The sequence below is a fragment of the Pseudonaja textilis genome, chromosome 7 (genome assembly GCF_049901715.1).
Source record: "Pseudonaja textilis isolate UNSWEBS1 chromosome 7, rPseTex1.2, whole genome shotgun sequence".
NCBI lineage: Eukaryota > Metazoa > Chordata > Lepidosauria > Squamata > Elapidae > Pseudonaja > Pseudonaja textilis.
This window is the reverse complement of record NC_141996.1, coordinates 27975807-27991433: the sequence shown is the minus strand read 5'-3', so window position 1 is coordinate 27991433 and position 15627 is coordinate 27975807. Positions and strand designations below refer to the sequence as shown.

Below are 15627 nucleotides of genomic sequence, written 5' to 3'. Positions count from 1 at the left end.
TCTAGCATCTTATGTTACCTTAAAGGCATACAAATGCATCCACAGAGCATAAAGGAGAGTGAGAAGACTCTTCCACTGGTATTCCTAAAAAGTGGTATTTAAAACATACTGTCTCTGGTTATGGAAGTATTATTTATTCAACTATAGCACACTTTGTAATCCTCAGAATTAATGTCAAAAGGACGAAGTTTGGAAGGTTACATGTTCTCTTAAATGTTCTTACTAGCTCAACAGGATTGGAAAGTGCTAGCCTTAAATAATACTCATTGGTATGTCTGTAGTTCTGTTCAACCTCTAGACCTCTACCTGGGATGTTAATCATTCTTCTGTTTGATTGAATGCAAGTAAAGCTCTCTGAAGAGGGAACAAGTGTTAAGCCAAATTAGTACACTTCACCTTAAGACTTCCAGTGGAATGGTATAAAGTCAGTGAGAGTGAAATATGACTGCCTCTATGGGTCCTTTCTGTACCAAGCTTCTCTACACAATTTAATGCTGACCTGAACAGAGTTTATGTCTTTCACTTTAAATTTATGCCAAAAACTTTAAAACGCCTTCCTTCTTTGGTAGGGAACTATGACTTAGACCATAGAACATATGGGTTGACACTTTAAATATAATCCCAAAACTCCTTTCTTAATAAGTCACAGACAACTGCAATTCTACTTTCTATACTTTGCATATACATTTTTTCCCAAAATGCGTTATTTTGTACTAGCTTATGCAGAATTTCACTTATCATTTACAGACCATATAATCCAAATTCTCTGTTTCTTCAGTAATGACCCCTTTCCCTAAAATCTATTTTCTGCAACTGTATAGTGCGGGTGCTACAATTCAATGCCTAAAAGTATTTTCCATAACTTCTATTTTTCAACTTCTTCCAGTATTTATCTTAATTTCAAATTTGTTCCATGAAAGTTAGAATACTACTCCATGCAATTTCTTCACACTAAAATGTAAGTTTATATTATTATATAATGTCAAATATTTTAGCTCAGCATCTTCTATAGCCAGTTAGATTGGGATGACCTGATTAAAAAAAGAAGGATGTGTGAAAATTAAAATGAATGCAGTTCAGCTATAATTCCTGGATATAAAGATCAATAAGAGATACCAGACTAGAGAGATATCATTGGGGATTTATTATGGAAAACATTGGTCTACAAAGCCTACAGAATGCAAAGGCCTTACCCACTGCTATACTCTTTTAATTTTAGATTTTAAATTTAAACTTAAAGCTGTTTTTAAACAGAACTGTTATTAAAATATTTTTAAATAAAGCACAAAAAATCCCAGATGCCTACAGGAATCAATTTTTAAATCCCAAGAAACTATTCTGCAATTAATAAAAGTTATTTTATTCAATTATCTTTTTGATATTACTTTATCCCAGATTCTTACATTCATACTCAAAGAGCCCATCTGCTCAGCTACACAAACTACTGTGAGTACATCAGGCTGGTCCTTCAGTTATTACACTACAGATATTGACACCAATTCAAGAACACTCTGTTTCTCTCTGTGTGTCTTCAAGGCATTCAGTGGTCTGAGTCCAAGTTATCTTACTGACTGCTTGAAGCACCAAGATGAAGCACATGGTTGACAGGTTGTGTAGAGCTTATCCAACTTGGAATAAGGTTGTGAAATCAAATTGCACAAGCTTCAGAAAGCCACCTCACAATTCAACCATTTTTTCCCCTTCAATACAAAGCACATTTATTTGGACCTGGACTTAGTTAAATGAGTTCCCATATGGCAAGAAGCAAAAACCCCATAAAATATTTTGTTTTTATTTCTTGGAAGAGTAGAGACAAGACAGTTAAGAAAATGAGCTATATACAGTAAAACGGATACCAGTTTGGTGATATGATTATAGTAAACAGATAACATAGATCTGGGAGTATTAACATTTAATAAAACTAATAGGGCTGAAAATATATCTATGATATCTATTAAGATACACATACCTACAAATCTGACTATAACAGTGCTATTGTACTTTTAATACAATTGTGTTGTACTGAATGAAATCTATGAAATCATTCCATACACTGTCTTAAAAGTAACTTTCCTTCTGCTATTGTATTTCTAGATATGCTGTGAGGATACTGTATGCTATTAAGAAATTTCAGAGTTTAGTAAATATTTCATTCTTGTTCCATTTCAGTTCATGGCATGGAGAATTGAGCTTCTCTACTTCCGTTTCATGGGATATAGAATTGAGCTTCTGTAATTCAACCCACCTTATTTTTATGAAACATATGTGATTATTGTTCAGAAACATTTATCATATTTGTTGCTGTAATTCTTAGTACATAGTGGAGTTTCATACCAAAAACAAATGCAAATTAATGACTACAGAGTAAAGTTTGATAAAATTAAATTTTCTGCCAAAATTATTTCTTAAATTTCCTAAATTTATTCTTACTAACTTTAAAAAATGCTAGTTGTTCCCTTATAAATACTGTGATAAAAGAGAATAGTTCAGCTTTGTTTTTAAAATGAACTTAATGTTATTAATTGAATTCATATAATTAATTAATTATAATACAAATTAAATGTCTGAGTAACTTGCTCTTCTTGTTGTATTTAGGCTATTTCTTACATTATTATTTAGTTGCTTCAGTTTGGTCTCGTGGGTAAGGCATCGGGCTAGGAAATGGGAGACAGTGAATTCTAGTCCAGTCTTAACCATGAAAGCCAGCTGGATAACTTTGAGACAGTTACTCTCTCTCAGCCCAAATCACCCACAGGGTTGTTGTGGGGAAAGGAGGAGGAGGAAGGGTATGTTGAATGTGTTCACTGCATTGGGTTATTGTAAAATAATAAAGGCAGGATACAAATAGAAATAAATATTGACTTAGTGGCACATCTCCCTCTTCTGGTCACATGATTATCATTTGTCTTTGGCAATTGTTGGATTCTAGTGAATGGGGATTACATTTTTTGCATACGTACATTACAGCAACAGTGAAAATAAAGTGATTACTCCAAGGCCAACTGTCTGGTTTTGTGCCTAAGGTAGGACTAAAACTCATGGACTTAAAGTTTATAACCAGATGTCTTTACCACTACATCAAATTGGTTATATAGTAAAATATATAAAGAAAAGAGAAGAAAAAAGATCAAAGTGAAGAAGCAACACAGTTAGAGAAAAAGAAAGAAAAAGATAGTTGAAGAAGTGATTTTCAGTGTTCTTTATGACAGCTACAAAAAAGTTATCATTCCTGCTCCCTCTTTCAAAGTACATTACAGAGATCTCATCTTTTCCATAGTCAACCCCTTTTTCAATCAGCAAATCCACAAACCACTGTTTTATTTTTTTCCATTTTCAGCAAAAAAAACCCATAAAAAGTTTCCAGTTTTTATTAAAGTACTCATTGTTTTATTTTTTACCAAATAGCTCAGATTTTGTCATTTATGGTAATTATGTTTTCTTTACCATCCATTCTTCCATTATGGTTTTCCATCAGGCTTGTGATATCATAAGCATTCTGTTAGGATGCTGAGAAAAACAAACTATTCTTGTGAAATATAAGAAGGAAAGAGGCAAACACAATTCTATTTACCATCTTCTTGAAGCAGAGTTAACTTTATCTTAATTTAATTAGCTTATTTTATACTGTGCTTCCATTATTTCAAAAGTAAAGTTATCTTCAGTGCAGAAAGCAGCAAGTTGAAAAATATATTTTTTTAAATTCTCGATAAAAAGGATAAAAAACAACAACAACCAAACTATAAGTCTACCATTCAGGCAGTATAAATTTTAATACTTTAAAAATCAAAATATTAATTAAATTAAGATAAAGTTAACTCTGCTTCAGGAAGATGGTAAACAGAATTGTGCTTGCCTCTTTCCTTCTTATATTTCACAAGAATTGTTTGTTTTTCTCAGCATCCTAACTGAATGCTTATGATATCACAAGCCTGATGAAAAACCATAATGGAAGAATAGATGGTAAAGAACACATAATTAGCAAAAATTTAAACTACAGGCTAGATTAGATACTAGGAGAATATGAGTTCTAGTATTGTCTTAAGTATGAGGCCAACTGGATGACCAAGCTTCCAGTCCTAAGGGGAAAGCAATGGAAAATCAGTTCTGAAAAATCTTGTCATGAAAATTACAAAGATTTGTCTAGGCAATCAGCTGCCAACACTGACTTGAAGGACAAAAATATAACAATTATATTTCCAGGTTTGATCATGGTTCTGAGAATGTATTGAAGCAAAAATAAAAAGTAGCAATGTAAGGATTTGCATTTCCTTATAATAGTGGGAATATTTGAAAAGAGGGAAAATGACAGTGTTAATTTTAAAAATTCTGCAGTCCCAACATCTGTAAAAAAGGGGGGGGAATCTTATCTATTGAATAAAGATGTATAAAATATTTAACATGGCATAACTAGAAAATTTCTTTAAAAATCAAATTTCCACGTACTTCATAAAGCATATTAATTATAACATTTTGATTTTCCTTTCATTTCCTATAAGTACTCATCAATATCAAAATATAACTATTTTGTTAAAAAAGAGAAATGAGAAGATTAGCAAAACAAAGAAAATACTTTAATAAAGGGAAAAAATGGAAAAATTACAAAGTTTTCATAGTTTTCATGGTTTTTGATAATAAAATAATAAATATAATGGTATGTATTTCTAAGGTAATTTGTCACGAAATTTCAAGTCGTTACCTAGCTTAATGCTTGGAGCATATATTGCAATTTGGAGCATATATTGCAATCTCCAACCAAAAGGCAGATGCTGAGCTGTTTCATGTTCATGAGCACGAAATTGTAAGGCATAGAAAGCCTCGTTCTATCTTAAATATTAGTCACACATGGCACATGCTACTCCCTTAAAAATTATAATTGCTTGTATTTGTTAAGAAAAGGAATGGAACCGCATTCAGCAAATGAAGCAAATTTTTGTTCATATTAAAAGACTTGCCATAAGGTTTAGACATGCCAAATCAGATAGAAACTTGATATGGATCAATCTGTTCACACAACAGACTGATGTGATAAAATAGATATTGTCTGTGGGTAGACACAGCATGCATTTACATTGCTGGTTTCTGGCAGAACCAGGATTGCAGTTTCAGATAGTTCTGGCAGCATCAATATCATAACTTTGTCCAACCTGTGTATTACAATTGCCCTGGTAGGACCTGCTTCTTATTAACCTGTCTTTGTGACCCACAGATGGTTCAGTAGAGGATTAATTGCTAATGGTATCCTAATTTTGGAACTCTCTGTGTGTATTAGCATGGTAAGTTCCCAAACTGTCTCATTAAGCACAGCAGTTTAAAATGTGATGATACCCTGGCATCTATAGGACAAACTTTTTCAAGTAAATGATAGTCATCTGACTACATATATATATATTTAGTTTCCAAATTTGTCAGTTTTAGAGAATTAGATGTATCTATAAAGAATAGTGTATAAATAATCAAACAATTGTAATAAGTGGTTAGTTTTTCTTTTTTTCTTTTACAAGACTACAGTGAAAGTTTCTAATCTAAATCTCCTCGGTTCCATTTGATGTCAATTTCCTTAACACCAATCAGCATGGCTATCACTAATTGGTCTTCATGGTTGAGTAGCATTTAAACTGGGTCTCATTTCATACAGATGACTATTTTAAAAAGCACAAAACATGAAGTCTACATATGTAGTTAACCAATTTCTTTCTCATAGAGGAAATAATATAAGGCACAGAAGAAGTTTTCCCCAAGCATCGCAAAAGTCTGTTTTTTTTTCATTCAGTGTGTATTTTCAAGTTTCATACAAATCCAGAAAACACGTCAACAATAATTTTATAAAAACCTGTCTCAGTTAACAAAAAATACCATTGTGAAGATTAGATCAATGGCAGGATTAAGACAAAAATAATTCTCAATATGTCACTGACTATTTGATTGGGAACTTGAATTTGTCATTCAATCTTGAATTCTGCCTTAAAATAATAAAATAAAATCCAGCAATCTTGGCACAACTGACAGCAGGTAGGCAGGCAGAAAAGGTACCTTTTGAAATAAAGTGTTTACTCTTCTCACTGAAAAAAGCAACATTACCTCTTTATTTACTATCCATATATAATGAATGACCAAAACCCCCAACCATATATCAAAGAATCAACTTTAGTGTGCATTTTAATAAAGTGATTGGTTCAGTGAATGGGCAGATAGCAAGTTACGTTGTAGAGTATAAAACAATAGTATACATTAAAATGCTCCTCTGACAACCTAAATGTCAGTCAAGAAGAGATTATTAATATAATTTTAAACGGATATGGAAAATATTACTAGACAGAATGTCTATAATTTACATGCAACTCTTCTGCTCTGTAAAAGTTTCTGTTACAATACTGTACTTTCAATTTTGATCAACACAAATTCTTATTATTACACAATAAGTAAAGGCCTATTTGTAATTCCATAATGTACAGAAAATATTTAACTCAAGCAATTTAATAAATAGCCACAAAATACGTACAATTCCCAATAGATAACATATAATGCCAAACTTTTTAGAATAATATATCAATAAACAATTCCTGATTAAAGTGACAAATTTAATTAAAATTATTCCACCAAAAATATTAGACAAAATCATAATTATCAATCAATTCAACTGAGAATAAGCCCTTTGATTCATAGATAAATGTTGTGTGCATGAATGAGGTATCGTTTTATAACCATTAAAATTACTAAGTAGAAACATTCCAAATTAGTTATATCCTTCCATTCACCTCTGAATTAAAAGAAAAGTGCTTAATTTAAGCTAACACAATTTATTTGGAAATAAAGCTTGATTAATTCTGATATGCTCGGTTTCCAATAAGCTAGATGAAAGTAGTAGGCAGAAAAGAACTATGTCCAATGTGTTTCCTAGAGACATTCTTGGTGATATTTTTTATTAGTTGTCTGCTGCTGCATTGTGGATCAAAAAGAGGACCTTATGAGGAAGGAGGAGAGCAGAAGAGAGTAACAATTCAGTAAGAAAAGACTCCAAACCAAACCAATGAAATTCTAAAGTTATAAGTGATAAAGACGCACATACAGAACTAGCAGGCTTGGCAGCAAACTACCTAAGGCCCAACACTAGCAGCAATTGGGGTAAGCTAAAATAGAAGTGTTGCATGGCCTATAAGAAGATATAATCCAGGGACAATGGTTAGCAATAGTAGGAGGAATCCAAGCTCCATCACAATTGAAAAGTAATCATGAAATATATGAACTGTAAAATAGGTTAGAAAGTAAAGTTAGAATAAACTTTAAGGAAAGTCATTTCAGCTCACCACTAATAAAATCTACTTTAGCAGAAAGCTAACCATGAAGTAGTTTGTCAGCTGAAAGCCCAAGAAGTCAGAATTTCTTACCTTACTAAAGTAAGTTAAACACTTAATTCATGCTTATTGCATTTTATTTTGGGGAACCAAATGTATAATTTAAGAAGCTATATGCAACAACAATATAAATATTTTGCATTTTCTTTTTTTTTATTATGCTCCATTTTTGTACTGATAGTGATGCTAGTTTAAATTAAATGAAGAGGAAGCCATGCATAAAAAACTGCACTCAGCAGGTTCTATCAGTCAAAAGTCAAGGATATATGTCTATGGTTTATCATGCTTTTCATGGTAATTAGTCAAAGTGCATTTTGCTTTCTTTAACATCACTCTGCGTTTTCTTTCCTTTTTGTTTTTTAACCTTTGATTCTTTTTCATGCATTACATTTACATATTTCTCATTCTTGTATATCATATTATGTTTTATTTATGAATACAGATCTTTCTGATTATATCTTTAATGTAAGAGACTGTAGTTACTGTGTCTGTCTTCAGTTTAAGCTATTCCCCAAGTCATATACAAAAAAATTAAAATAAGTAACAACTTACAGTCAGTATTATATTTAATTAGGTTTAATGAGAGTTACTGATTCACTGTACTAATAATAAGTAGGAATGTAATTCCTAAATGACATTACCTCTCAATTTCATTTTGCTACCTTAATAATATTTTATAAGTGCCATTTTGATAAAACCTCTTCTGCTGATACGGTGTAAAATCAACATAGTATCAAATAGCAGCATCCTTGTCTAGACAAGAAAACTTTTCTATTTAGCACATTTTTGTAAATAATATCAAGAAAACAAACGTCCTTCTAGTATGTATACATTCTTAGTAGGAATGTAACCTCACAATTAACTAAATATTACACCTACAATAAAACTTCTCACTTCTTTCTACTGTTAATTAGTTAATTAAATAATTAGTTCATTCTCATACTGTTTACATATTTAAACAAATTATGAAAAATGAAAGCAACAACCAATCCAAGAAAAAAATGCATTAGATTTCCTCTTTGCTTTGTCTTCCATATTTTTCAGACTTATTTAGGACAATGGTTAATTTTAAATGTTTTAAAAGAATTGAAAACCAAAAATTCAATATTCTGACTAAAACCACTTACTTGTTGAAACCGTAACAACAATAATTCAGATAACTTAAAACAGACTTTAAAGCAAAATTGTTGATCGTAACATTTTTATGTTATGCATCGAAAGACCAGACAGTGCAATGGATTTTAATCTTAACTTGAAAGGAAATGTCATACAGAGATGAGAGCGAAAAACTATCTAAATAATAAAAACACAGAAAGAAAGAGGAGAGATTTGCCTTCAGTTTACTAAGTACTAAGAAAGATTTGTTTTATTCCTTTCACCAAAATATTTTTGCTTTGTTCACCTATATGTTAATGAAAGATGGGAACAAAATCATGGTTTTAACTATCATATAATTCAAACTTATAATTTAACCAACTGTTCTGAGTTTGTTTGTTTTTTTGAAAGCCAGTTTATGTATGCTCAGAACCAGGGGAAGTGGTGGGTCACAGTATTTACTCAACATAGCTAAAACAAACAAAGTATTTACTTTCATAATGGATGCTAACGTTTTTAAGAAGTAAATAATACAATCATGGCTATTTTATAAATAGATGAAGCAATTCAACACTGAGTATAAGAAGGTGGGTGTAGTCTTTTTGGAAATCAACACAGGCCAACAACTGGTTTCTCTCTATTAGTTTTAAAGGAGTGTATGCTGAAAATGTTGTTCATAGGCATATGAGAAATTTCCAACATATGCACATAATTTTGTTGAATTATGTGACAAAAAATGTAGTTGCCCACATTCTCTAGGCAATAATCAGGTTTGCAATTTTTTCCCTTTCCTTCAATGCCTGGGCATTCATGGCAGTAGAAGAACAGCAACCACAGCACAACACAGGTGGCCTCTTTCCATCAAGCAGTCCTGTTATTACTCATTCAACGTGCAAAAGAAAAAAAGAATACAACATGTTTCTGGTTTCAGATTATTTTGCCAGGAAAAGTAAAAGACAGATAACTTTCCCTGTCCTAGTTTGTCACAACAGAAATATTTTTTGCAGCAATGAATGTTGTCTTTAAATCTGGTTTTTACATGTGGTTTTTACACGATGTTTACACACTTGTCTTATTCTGCATCTATTTCACATAGCAGTAGTACAGGTAGTCCTCGACTTATAACAGTTCATTTAGTGACCGTTTGAAGTTACAATGGCACTGAAAAAAGAACTTATGACTGTTTTTCACTTATTAGCACTGTAGCATCATCAAGATCACATATCAAAATTTGGGTACTTGGAAACCGGTTCATATTTATGATAGTTGCAGTTCCCTGAGGTTATGTGATCACCTTTTGCAATGTTTTGACAAACAAGTCAATAGAAAAGCCAGATCCACTTAACAACTGTATTACTAACTTAACAATTTCAGTGACTCATTTAATAAATGAGGCAAGAAAAGTTGCAAACTTCACTTAACAAATGTCTTATTACAACAGGGTATGGGCTAACTGTGATCATAAATCAAGGACTACCAGTACCAGCTATCTGAAGTTTCCTCACAGTGATGCATCTGGATTCAGAACCAGTAAATTCTATACGTGAATATGTTGTTTCCACTCAAAGTAGTTTTCTTCTTAAAAGCCTCCAGTGATGAAGCACCCACAATTTCTGAAGACAAGCTGTTCCACTGTTTAATTGTTTTGTTAGGAAATTTCTTGTTACTTCTAGTTTCCATCCATTGTTTCTTGTCTTATCTTTTGCTACTTAGGAAAATAAGTTGATCCCCTTTTCTTTGTGGCAGCCCCACAAAATATTGGAATAGTGCTATCATGTCACCCCTAGTACTTTCTTTTCACTAGACCATACAAACCCAATTTCTGCAACCATTCTTCATATGTTTTAGCCTCCATCCTTCTAAGCAACTTTGTTATTTTTTCTGCATTCTTTCCAGAGTTTCTAAATCTTTTAATATGGTGACTAAACAGGGATTCAGTATTCTAAGTGTGATCTTATTAAGACTTTATAAAGCAGTACTAATACTTCATGTGATCTTCATTCTACCCCTCTTTAATGCAACCTAAGATTGTGTTGGCATTTTTGGCTACTGCCACACACGGCTGGATAATATTTAAATGATTGTCCACTAGAACTCCAAGATCTCTCTCAGTTATTCTTATTGAGCCAGGTTTCACATAATCTGTACCCATACATTTGATTAACCCTAGTAGCCTTTCCTAGTAGCCTTCTACTTGCAAGATCCAGGTAAGATGAAAATAATTCCCAGTTTTCCACATCTCTCTAGTGACACCCCCATACTCTATATTCTCATTTGTCTCACCATTTCCACTATTTAGTTCTGAGTGTAAATAGTAGAATAATGCAAGCTAGAATATACTTTTTCCAGAAACAGCAGAGACAAATTAGTGTATCTCATTCATTATGATGCTGAAAGACCAAGGAAACAGCTGTCAGTATTCATCCATCATTTCTTCAATAATTTTATTTGCAGAAGCAACATAAACTAAATCTAACTGGATGTCCTACTTATCTGAAGTATCTATAGACTCTTTGGACTCAAAGAGGCAGAACCATAGGATGCAGTGGTGTATTGTCAACTTAATATTTTTTCCTAATAAATCTTAAGCAATCAGAGCTCGGGGAATTTTTCTTGGTTATTTCTAGTCCTGATTGTTGCTAAGGAGCTCTGACACTAGCTAACCTAGCAAGTTAACTGGTAGCTCCTACACCTCATCTGAAATTCAGCAGCTATTGCTCTGTGATAGTAAACCTTATTTAATTAATTATGTTACTCTATGTGAATTATCCTCTACTCTGAGACCTAAGGATATTCATCCATCCATTCAAATGCATAGCTCTATATCTCAACAAGTGACTATGGGCTACGAACAATGGAAAAACAAATTAAAGACCACCCCAATACAAAAATTAAAATACAGGTCCTGATACAGAATAGTTCTTCATGAAAGGCAAGCAAAGTCAAGGCCAACCTAATCTCCAGAGGTAGATTATTCCATAGGGTGGGTGCTACAACAGAAAAAGCATGCCTACAGACCCTGACAAACAGCCAACAGGACCTTGGCCAACAGGATCTGTAGCATGTCCATTCCGCTGACCCTATCAGTCTGGTAGAAACAATTGCACAAAGCAGCCCCACTCTCCCAAAGAAACTTATTCTGCTATGGAGCAATCTGAATTAGAGTTATAATTGGCCTAATATTGGACAAACATAACACTTTTGTGAGTAACATCAAAAATATGAATGTCATGAAATTACTCAGTCTGACAGAATAAGCAACTTGTGAGAAGACTAGCACGTTTATAGGCCATCCCAGAGAATTTGTCTAAAATAATCCAGATCGCACAATTTATGTAAGTTTTTTGTGCATCATATAAAGAATTCATGGCAAGACCCCTGGTTTGTCTTGTGACACTTATTATTCTGTGAAACCTACAGAAACCTATAACGAACAAATTAACTGCCATCAGACTTGCTGTGGAGAGGGGGACATATCTACAACTAAAAGAAAATGCAGACATTTCCCAGGAGATGTGAATGGTATAAGTGCCTGTTAAAGAAAGAAAGACATTGATATACACTGCATTACTGTTATTTGATGTTAAGAAATGAAACAATGATCCAAAAGGATGGAAATTATAGTAATTCAACAAAATAAAATAATACCTTCCTATTAATCTTGGGAAAGATGAGGAAAAAAAGGATGAAATAGACAGATAGATGTGATATAAGGAATTAAGCCAATGAGGTGACAATCAACAGTTTTCAAACTATACAGAAATGTAATGTAAAAAAACCTCCCAATTTTAAGATGTGCAGAGAACAGCCAAATTTCTATTTCCTTAAAGAATTCTAAAGTTTTCTATATATATATGCAGGTGTACAGTACAGCAAGAGCTATAGCTTCTATATACTCATGATTGTTATCTTGTCTGCAATAAATCAAGCTATCTAGTTATATCTTCTCCCTGAGCGTCTGCTGCTAAAGTACCTACAGTGTTGAGATTTATTACCAAACCTAGCATTAAATCTCACAATTATTTTCCTGTTAGTTCTATGTCATCCTCTGATTTGATAAACATATATTTATCTCTATTCTTCTATGTAACCTATTTATATAAATTGAGCAACACAGGGCCAGGACAATATCTTCCAATATTCAACTTAAAACTTTTTTCTTCAGGCTGACAAATACTTGCTAATAGGCACTACAGTACAATGCTTAAATACAGTACAATGGAGTAGAGTTATAAAAAAACAGAAATTTATCATGTTTCAAATAACATAAAATACTTTCTTGAATTCAAGACTGATATTTCTACCACATCCCACAACCTCTATTCTGTGATTCTATTAACAAGGAAGTAAGATTGAAGAATATGTCTTTTCCCATTTAAAGTTATTATTGCTCAATTCTAGTCTCTTGGCATGTTACAAAATTACTAAATAGTTAGGTTTCTTGATCAACTGCTATATTGTTGAAACTGAAAAAATATTGCTGAAAAAATATAAAATAAATGTATTCGATTTTATCATCTATTAACAGTTGAGATTTTCTAACCAATTCTCTAAATATTCCTTTGCTGTACACTTATTAAATTTCATCTTGGGGTCATATGGTAGAAACAGATGAATGAATAATATTTTAGAATATAGCAAATGATCCAAAAATCTCCTATTTCTTGTTATACTTCATTCATTTTAAGTCAAATGAAAATATCCTAAAATAATAGGTTCTTTTATTTTTTAAAAAATAACAAATAATGGTAAATTCTAGAGGAAATCTCTGTGCAACCTATGTATACAAACTAGTTTTTAATGGATTTTTATGAGTCAAATTACTGTTACATGTTTCAGTTAAATTCAGGTAGTAAAATCAATTCAGTAGCAATATTAATGCAAATAAGATATGATCCAGCACCACTTTAACAGAGATTGTGACTGAGGAGAGTTTCAAGGAATATCCATGGATCTTCTCTTCAAACTGCAGTTGAAACGGCAAGACTGTGCTAGGAAAAGGAGGCTTGGGTGAATATGGTTCTTGAGCAACATTCATAGACCTTTCTGATGAAGACAATTAATACATAATTGGAAGATACTACAGCAAAGAGATTAAACTCTCCTGGTTGAATGAAACATAAGAATATTATTGTTTTCAGCACATTCTTCTTAAATGTAGATTTATAGATAATCAAGATTAGACAGTTCAAAATAAAACTGATTGGCTTTGCTGAACTGTATCTGCCTGGATATTACAGTTGCAGTCTATATTACAATAGAAAATTGGCAAGCTATTTTTCTAAATATTTTGACAAGATTACAAATATACACATTTTAAAAATCTAAAGGATAGCCATTCGGGTTTTCATTTAATTTTTAAAAAATTTCTTTAGGAACAATCTGCATTCTTTTAACAAGTAGAAACAAAGCCATATTCCAAATTTTAAAATTAGTATATATAAATTATATACATGTATAACTACAGTATAACCAAAGTTGTAAAATCTCTAACCTAACTATTAGATTATTCTCATAAAAGTTCATTTGATTAACAGCTTAAACAGAAAGTAAATTCCAGGGAAAAAATAAAAATGAAAAAAGATATGAATTTGGGATTCACATTTTGCAACTCTGCAGACTCTCACTGCTTGAAAATCAAAAAGGTGCCAGAAAAGTCTGGAAAACTAGAAACTTTCTTTAAGTGCTCACAACATCAGCTATATACAGCATATAATGCAACTCCGTTTTATCCATGAATTAATAGTTTCCTAACATTTTTCTCCATCTTGTTTCTTTTATAAGCACAGAGGCTCATAAACCTCACAGTTACATTCCAAAAATTACAAAGGTATAACACAGAAGTGAAAAATATGAACACAGGTTAAGTAGCTGTTCACCTGGTGCCAAACTTCTGAATCTTTAGATTTTCAGCACAGGTTGATATAGGAATTTTGGTAAAGGATTAGTATTCTATCCTTCAATACAAAGTGGTGTAAAATAATAAAAATAGCATTTTCTTCTAGTCCTTCTCTATCGTCTTTCTTTGTTATAGTTCTGTTTCTCTTTAACGATGGATTTTTCACTAAGAAAACAAATGCAGTAATAAAAATAAAATAAATTCTAGCATTAAAAATAAATAAGTGCATATAAATAACTTTGCCGGATCCTGAATACAAAAAACTTGTTTCTAAGTGGATCCTCCTGGGAAAAGAATTACAGGAACAGAAAATTTCCTGAACAATCCCTCTAGTCATCAGTTGCCTCATCTTAATATATGGGTAAAGGGAAATGGCCACCACTATTCTTTCAAGTACTTGGGTCCCATGACGTTTTGGTGTGCAAAAGTATGCACTTTTTATTTATATTTAGCATTTCTTTAATTCTTATCACATTGAACATTTCATGAGAATTCATTCAATATTCTCTATGAATAATAAGCAGTACTTTTTATATTAAGATATTATTTTACTTATATTTCTAAGTTTAAAAATTGACAAATTGTTAAGAAGGTATTATTTTTACATAGTACTCAACAGCAGCAAACCAAAATCAACTAAGAAACCAAACAAGTGTTCATTGATTTCCTGTTTGTTCATAATGTCCTAAATTCAGATTCCAATTATATATCCCCATCCCATGGTGCTTCAGTATATCGCCTCTGGTGGTTCAGATTCAAAAGGATTAGCCAGCCAAAGGATTCACCATTGCCCAGGGGATTCCCCATGGGGGTTCCTTTTATGTCCTCATTAATGAGCCCATTGAAATGGTAATTATTTATCTACTCACATTTGCATGCTTCCAAACTGCTCGGTGAGTATGAGCTGGACTAAATGATGGGAGCTCATCCTCACACACAGCAACTTTGGGTCTTGAATGCAGGCTTATTGACTGTCAACCACTATTCTAACACGTGAGCCATTGTGCCCCTGTTCAATTGTATATGGTTATGAGAGGCGGGAGACAGGCAGGCAGGCAGGCAGGTAGACAGACACTTTCAGTGTTTATATTTAACAGTCATAAACCAATATGGAATATATTTCACAATATTTTTGAAGTTCAGAACTCTAATCACATTCAAATTCAAAACTGTAATAATTTTTGAAATATCTAATGTATACAATACAACGATGGTTCATATATGTTCAAGGCCTTTTGATATTGATGAAAACTTACTACACTACAAAGATTGTTTCATTTT

The 15627-nt window shown here is 32.2% G+C and overlaps 1 protein-coding gene across 7 annotated transcripts in view; it reads right to left on the bottom strand.

Moving 5' to 3' along the window:
* The window catches only part of ZBTB20 (zinc finger and BTB domain containing 20), a 489101-nt gene that overhangs the window by 395739 nt on the left and 77735 nt on the right, over nucleotides 1-15627 (bottom strand). The gene's annotated exons all lie outside the window — the stretch shown is intronic.